Source organism: Scyliorhinus torazame, chromosome 11, assembly GCF_047496885.1.
Source record: "Scyliorhinus torazame isolate Kashiwa2021f chromosome 11, sScyTor2.1, whole genome shotgun sequence".
NCBI lineage: Eukaryota > Metazoa > Chordata > Chondrichthyes > Carcharhiniformes > Scyliorhinidae > Scyliorhinus > Scyliorhinus torazame.
In genome coordinates this window covers 231802457-231810225 of record NC_092717.1, presented here as the reverse complement: position 1 = coordinate 231810225, position 7769 = coordinate 231802457, and positions in this window count along the sequence as shown.

Below are 7769 nucleotides of genomic sequence, written 5' to 3'. Positions count from 1 at the left end.
CCATATCCCCCTCCCCATATCCCCCATATCCCCCCTCCCCTCCCCATATCCCCCCATATCCCCCTCCCCATATCCCCCTCCCCTATATCCCCCTCCCCCCTATCCGCCCTCCCCCATATCACCTGATCACTGCCTGCGTGTCTAACCATGCATGCTTCATTGTGTATCGCAGGAGCAAACGTCGAGCCACCCATCCCCGCAGATGCAGACCGCCCGCATGATGCCCCTCGGAGACCACGGGAGACGGAGACACCCGGACCCTCTGGCATGCGACGCCCGCATGATGCCCCTCGGAGACCACGGGAGACGGAGAGACTCGGACCCTCTGGCATGCGATGACTGCATGATGCCCCTCGGAGACCATGGGAGACGGAGAGACCCGGACCCTCTGGCATGCGATGCCTGCATGATGCCCCTCGGAGACCACGGGAGACGGAGAGACCCGGACCCTCTGGCGTGCGACGCCCGCATGATGCCCCTCGGAGACCACGGGAGACGGAGAGACACGGACCCTCTGGCATGCGATGACCGCATGATGCCCCTTGGAGACCACGGGAGACGGAGAGACCCGGACCCTCTGGCATGCGACGCCCGCATGCTGCCCCTCTGAGACCATGGGAGACGGAGAGACTCGGACCCTCTGGCATGCGATGACCGCATGATGCCCCTCGGAGACCACGGGAGACGGAGAGACCCGGACCCTCTGGCATGCGATGCCCGCATGATGCCCCTCGGAGACCACGGGAGACGGAGAGACCCGGACCCTCTGGCATGCGACGCCCGCATGATGCCCCTCTGAGACCACGGGAGACGGAGAGACCTGCAGCAATAGGGAGACGACGCCCCCGTCTCATGCGGGTACGGCGACGCAGGCGTGTGCCACCCAGCGACGAGAGGGGCAGCCACAGGCCCCCGTCACAGCCGAGCCACAAAACCACAACCCAGGGCACCCCTACCCAGTAAACTGAAATACTGGACAGTGACACAGATTGGATGGGTGGAGACGAACCGCCTCCCCAAAGTGCCATGGACTCAGTCGGATGATGCGCACCACACAATGCCACTGCTGTCACCAACACCCTCCACCATCGCAGAGACGCTCACCTCGGTTGGGCACTTTAGTGATGAGGCGTCCGGTACACTCACTGGTGCGCACAACACAGCCATCCCGGTACAGCAGGTGGAGGTAGGAGCAGCAGAGGGGCTGGGCGGTCGGAGGGCAGCCCAGCCCAAGCGAACATCTGCCGCCCAGATGGATCCCGGGTTCCTGGAGTTACCACACCCCACCCATAGGTCCGATGCAACCACCGAACCTGGGACGAGCGAAGAAGGTGACGGCCAGCTTGCGGCGGCTGCAGTCGCAGGTGGAGGAGTCCACCCGCGTCCAGGAGCTGGGAGTGGTGCCGGTCATGCGTGCCCCCCCAGGCCGACACCACACGGGTGGCGTCCGCGGTGGAGGCAATGGGTGCAACAATGTCAGACATGGGGAGCGGTTTGCGAGGCCTGGGGCTTTCCGTGCAGATGGCGTCTGTGGCCCAGGACATGGCTTCCCTCTCACAGGAGGCCATGGGCCAGAGCCAGCAGCAGATGGCAGAGGGGCTCAACTCCGTGGCACAGTCTCTGAAGGCCATGGCCCAGTCTCAGCAGGCCATGGCCCAGTCTCAGCAGTCCATAGCCCAGTCTCAGCAGTCCATGGCCCAGTCTCTGCAGGCCATGGCCCAGTATCAGCAGGCCATGGCCCAGTCTCTGCAGGCCATGGCCCAGTCTCAGCAGGCCATCGCTGAAGGCATCGGCGCCATTGTCCATGTGCGAGCCGGCGTCGCACAGTCACAGACAGGGATTGCCAACCCCCCTGAGCTCCATGGCTGCAAACCTGCAGACCCCTGTCGATACCAGCATGGGCCTCCAGGACTGGCAACGCCAGATGTTGGGGGGGCGTCGGATGGCCAGTCCGTTCATATCCCCCACCCATGTAGAGGCCTGGGGGCCATCGGGCACCCCGAGGGAGGAGGAGGTGGTGTGGTCCGTCCCGGGTCCCCCTGTAGGGGAGGTCCCGGAACACCTCAACACCTCGGGCTCCCCCCCTTCCGTCCCAGGTGCATCGGGTGGGCAATGTGCAGGACAGGCTGGCAGCTCGCCATCCCAGTCGCCCGGGCCGCAGCCTGGCCCATCTAGGCCAGGACGGCCCCAGGAAACGGCCGCCAAAGGGATCCCGTGTCAGAGGACAGGAATCACAGGAGTCCACCACCTGTTCTGCTGTACCGTCTGGGGAACCACCTAGGCGTAGTCAAAGGGCCCGTAAGGCCAAACAATTAGACACTGAGTAAGTTGGCACGGGTGCAGGGCACAGATGAGTTTTAGGGGCTAGGGCACATGCATGAACTCCTTTGGTTATTAAAGTCAATGTTACACCTACAGAAGCTGCCTTTGTGCTCTGTCCAAAGTGTGCGGGGGTGTCATGTACGTTGAGCACAAGTGTGTGTGAGAGGTGGTCTTACCTCAGCCCCAGGTGAGTCTGCCCCCTTCCCCCTGGGCCGCCATCAACATCCCCCCGGGCAGAGGACGGGACCGTGCGCTGCAGTGTCACAGCTGCATGCAGGGATGGTCCGGGTGGATGGTGGTACTGTGGCCATGTGTCAGACATAGTCCAACGATGTGGAGCCAGGAGCTCACCGCAGGGTGGGTTGTCATCATCCTCCATGGCCTGCAATAGACACGCGTCCACCCGCAACTGTGTGAGCCCGGCCGTTGTGCCGCAGGTGGATCGGCAATGGGGGGGGTGGTGTGCATGCGGGTGGGGTGGGTGGGGTTGGGGAGGGGGGTGAGGGTGCTGGGTGGGTGGATGGGTGGGGGGGTGTGGGTGGTTGGGTGTTTCCATGGTGTGCGGTCTATGGCCATACTACCCGATTCCCACGCCCATCTTGTCAGTGAAGCGGGCGGCTATCAGCCTGTCCCGTGCCCGCTGGGCCAGCCGGTAATGGTGGACAGCCACCCGCCTGTGTCTACCCCGTCTGCCCTGACTATTGCCCCCATCCACCTCATCTGGAGAGGACTGCGCCTCTTCCTGCTGCTCCTCCACTCTGCCCTCCTCTGCCTGCGGCACATCGCCCCTCTTCTGGGCTATATTGTGCAGGACGCAGCACACCACAATGACGCAGCCGACCCTATCTGACCGATACTGGAGGGCGCCCCCAGAGAGGTCCAGGCACCTGAAACGCATCTTCAGCACGCCAAAGCACCTCTCTATCACTCCCCTTGTCGCTACATGGGCATCATTGTAGCGGTTCTCCGCCTCATTGCGTGGCCTCCGTATAGGCGTCATCAGCCACGATTGCAATGGGTAGCCCCTGTCGCCCAGCAACCAGCCCCTCAGCCGGGGATGGCGTCCCTCGTACATGCCGGGGATGTATGACCGCGACAACACGTATGAGTCGTGAACACTGCCCGCGTAACGGGCGCAGACGTGCAGCATCATCATGCGGTGGTCGCAGACCACCTGTATGTTCATCGAATAGGTCCCCTTCCTATTGGTGAACACGGCCCTGTTATCTGCAGGTGGCCGCACGGCGACGTGCATCCCATCAATCGCGCCCTGGACCATGGGGAACCCGGCCACGGCAGAGAAGCCCATCTTGGCTGGCCCGGTCCACAGGGAAGCGGATGTAGTGGTGCGCAATGACATATAGGGTGTCTGTCACTGCCCGGATGCACTGGTGCACCGATGTCTGCGAGATGCCGGACAGGTCCCAACTCGGTGCCTGGAATTACCCCGTTGCATAAAAGTTCAGGGCCACCGTAACCTTGACGGACATGGGGAGAGGGTGTCCACCGCCAGTGCCACGCGGTGACAGGTGTGCCAGCAGGTGGCAGATGTGTGCCACGGTTTCCCGGCTCATCCGGAGCCTCCTCCTGCATTCCCGGTCCGTGAGGTCCTGGTATGACTGCCGGGGCCGGTACACACGGGGCATCCTCGGGTGCCTCCGTTGCCGTGGGGCCGCGACGTCCTCCTCCCCCTCCTCGTCCTGTCGGGCAGGTCTCTCTCCAGCCTGGTCGGCTGCCGCCTGCCCCTCTGCGGCAGCCTGCGCTGCTTCTGTAGCACGCTCCTCCTCCTCCTCCTCATCCAGGGCAACATGGACATTAGCGGCTGCCACCACGGCGGCCAACATCGCTGGCTGACTGGAAAACCCCCCAGTCCGTCCCCACCTCCACGCTGGTCGGCGTCAACCTTGAGCACTGGTTGACGCCGATTGAAAGGTGCTTTGATTTACGCCGACGTGACCACGGCCCATCCGGACGGGAGAATATCGGCAGCCCCGAAATCCATTGCCTCGCGCCCACCCGTGCCATTCTCCGAGGCGTGCGGCGCGATTGACGCCCCGCTGACTTTTCTCCCTTCGGAGAATTCGGCGGGCGGCGTGGGCGGGATTCACGACGGCCCACGGCGATTCTCCGACCCGGTGGAGGGTCGGAGAATCTCGCCCCAGATATGCAAACAGCATTTACTGTACGTGCGGAGTGTGACGCCTTGACGCCGCTGTCGAGGCGTGAACCCGACGCGCAACATGATTTCAGCATCTAAACCAATTCTCCGCCCAACCACCTTTCCCGATTTCGGCGTCGGCCGACAGAGAATCTCCGCCCAAGCTTTCTGCCCCTTAGAGGGCATTAGTGAACCTGTAACTAGTGGGGTCCCTCAAGGATCAGTGTTGGGCCCGCAGTTGTTCACAATTTACATAGACGATTTGGAGTTGGGGACCAAGTGCAATGTGTCAAAGTTTGCAGACGACACTAAGATGAGCGGTAAAGCAAAAAGTGCAGAGGATACCGGAAGTCTGCAGAAGGATTTGGATAGGTTAGGTGAATGGGCCAAGGTCTGGCAGATGGAATTCAATGTTGCCAAGTGTGAGGCTATCCATTTTGGGAGGAATAACAGCAGAATGGATTATTATTTAAACGGTAAGATGTTAAAACACGCTGCTGTGCAGAGGGACCTGGGTGTGCTGGTGCACGAGTCGCAAAAAGTTGGTGTGCAGGTGCAACAGGTGATTAAGAAGGCAAATGGAATTTTGTCTTTCATTGCTAGAGAGATGAAGTTCAAGACTAGGGAGGTTATGCTGCAATTGTATAGGGTGTTGGTGAGGCCGCATCTGGAGTATTGTGTTCAGTTTTGGTCTCCTTACCTGAGAAAGGACATATTGGCACTGGAGGGAGTGCAGAGGAGATTCACTAGGTTGATCCCAGAGTTGAGGGGATTAGATTATGACGAGAGGTTGAGTAGACTGGGACTGTACTCATTGGAGTTTAGAAGGATGCGGGGGATCTTATTGAGACATATAAAATTATGAAGGGAATAGATAGGATAGATGCGGGCAGGTTGTTTCCACTGGTCGGGGAAAGCAGAACTAGGGGGCATAGCCTCAAAATAAGGGGAGGTAGATTTAGGACGGAGTGTAGGAGGAACTTCTTCACCCAAAGGGTTGTGAATCTCTGTAATTCCTTGCCCAGTGAAGCAGTTGAGGCTCCTTCTTTAAAAGTTTTTAAGAAAAAGATAGATGCCTTTCTAAAGAATAAAGGGATTCGGGCTATGGTGTACGGGCCGGAGAGTGGAGCTGAGTCCACAAAGATCAGCCATGATCTCATTGAATGGCGGAGCAGGCTCGAGGGGCCAGATGGCCTACTCCTGTTCCTAGTTCTTATGTTCTTATGTAAATTAGTTTTTATAACAGTTCGCTGGTTTGGGGTCAGTATTAGCTTTTCAAAAAAAAGAAAATCCAGATTTATTTAATTAATTGAATTTAAATTGCCCAGCTGCCCTTTGAACTCACATCCCTACATTATTAATCAAGGCTTGTGGATTATTGATCCCAAACTTGATCACTATAATCCCATTCCCAAGTCTAATGCATTGGAAAGCATCATATAAATGTATATTTCTCTTTCAGGAAAATAGTTCAGTTTTTTTTCCTTTTGATCTTGATTGGGCTCCTGATGGGCACTCTGCCACTTAATCTGCTACCTGAGAGCTTCAGATAATGAGTACATCTTGAAATGTAGCAAGGGGAAAATGAGCTCCCATTGTCTGGCTTCAACTGTGATTATTATCCACATGTGTTCTCTCCGACGGGGAAGAGTGGATCCAAAGGAGGATGAGAAAAGCTAATTAAAAGTAAGGCAGAGAATAAAACTTTGTTGCATTAAGGACAAAGCATATTGGATCCGATGATGGATTCACAACTGAAAGGTTGCTTCCACCGCTCGTGTCCTGATGTTCGATTTTGAAGAATTAATCAGGCGAGTTCACCTTCTCTAGAATTTTGACATTCCAGCTCCAGACTTCGAGGTGAATTTTCATTCTGCATTTTAAGAGCTGTGGATGTTTCTCAATTCATTACCCGACTGTGATGTTCTTTGTTCAAATTAATATTATTAAGGTTGTAGTGTTGCTACAAAGGACATAGAATTTCATAGAATTTGCAGTGCAGAAGGAGGCCATTCGGCCCATCGAGTCTGCACCGGCTCTTGGAAAGAGCACCCTACCCAAGGTCCACACCGCCACGCTATCCCCATAACCCAGTAACCCCACCCAACACTAAGGGCAATTTTGGACACCAAGGGCAATTTATCATGGCCAATCCACCTAACCTGCACATCTTTGGACTGTGGGAGGAAACCGGAGCATGCAGACTTTGTACTAAATCAAAGTCAATTTATTTACACTACGCTATAAATTGTGAATTCTTAAGTATGCCTGAGATACCCTCAATTACAACTCAGGAGGGGAGTTCGATAATACAAAGGCTTTAATAACCAGAGAACCAGACAGCTGCCGAGAAGGGTGCTCACTGCAGGCTGCCTACTGAACGTAACCTGATATACAGCTTCCTGGGGGCGGAGCCGGAGGCGGAGTCCCCCAGGGTTCCAAACCCGGTCTTTAAGGGGCCTACGCATTAAGGGTACATATGTATACAGATATCCTTCACCACAATGCCAAAAAAACATACATATTAGATCAAATAACTACAATACACAGAACTACTGAAAAACGCAACTGTCTCCAACCCTCTCTACTCATTCACTCCCAAAGCACATGGACCACCGTGTGGGTTGTGAGATGTGCTCTTACTCCATCTAGTGGCTGGATGCTGTAATTACACACTATTCTTCATGATCAGTCAGATACAAAGATGATATATTATATATACAAAGATAATATAATAATAATAGAAGGATAATAATAATAGAATGATAATAATAATAGAATGATAATAATAATCTTTATTAGTGTCACAAGTAGGCTTACATTAACACAGCAATGATGTTACTGTGAAAATCCCCTAGTCGCCACACTCCAGCGCCTGTTCGGGCACACCGAGAGAGAATTCAGAATGTCCAATTCACCTAACAAGCATGTCTTTCGGGACTAGATGTCATTACACTGAATAAGAAATTGCTTGCTCCAAGTGCAACTCATGTCTCATTGAAATAAATATTTACACTGCTGCTCCTCCTTACAATCCAGCCCCCGCCTACAATCCAGTGCACTGTTTCTGTAGCGCAGTCGCCATCACATTTGTTTTACATGCGGAAGTTTCCCCAATTCAAAACCAAGCACAAACATCAGCAAAAGGAAATTTGCTCAACTTGTCCAAAGATACATAGATACATAGATACATAGAAGATAGGAGCAGGAGGAGGCCTTTTGGTCCTTCGAGCCTGCTCCGCCATTCATCACGATCATGGCTGATCATCCAACTCAATAACCTAATCCT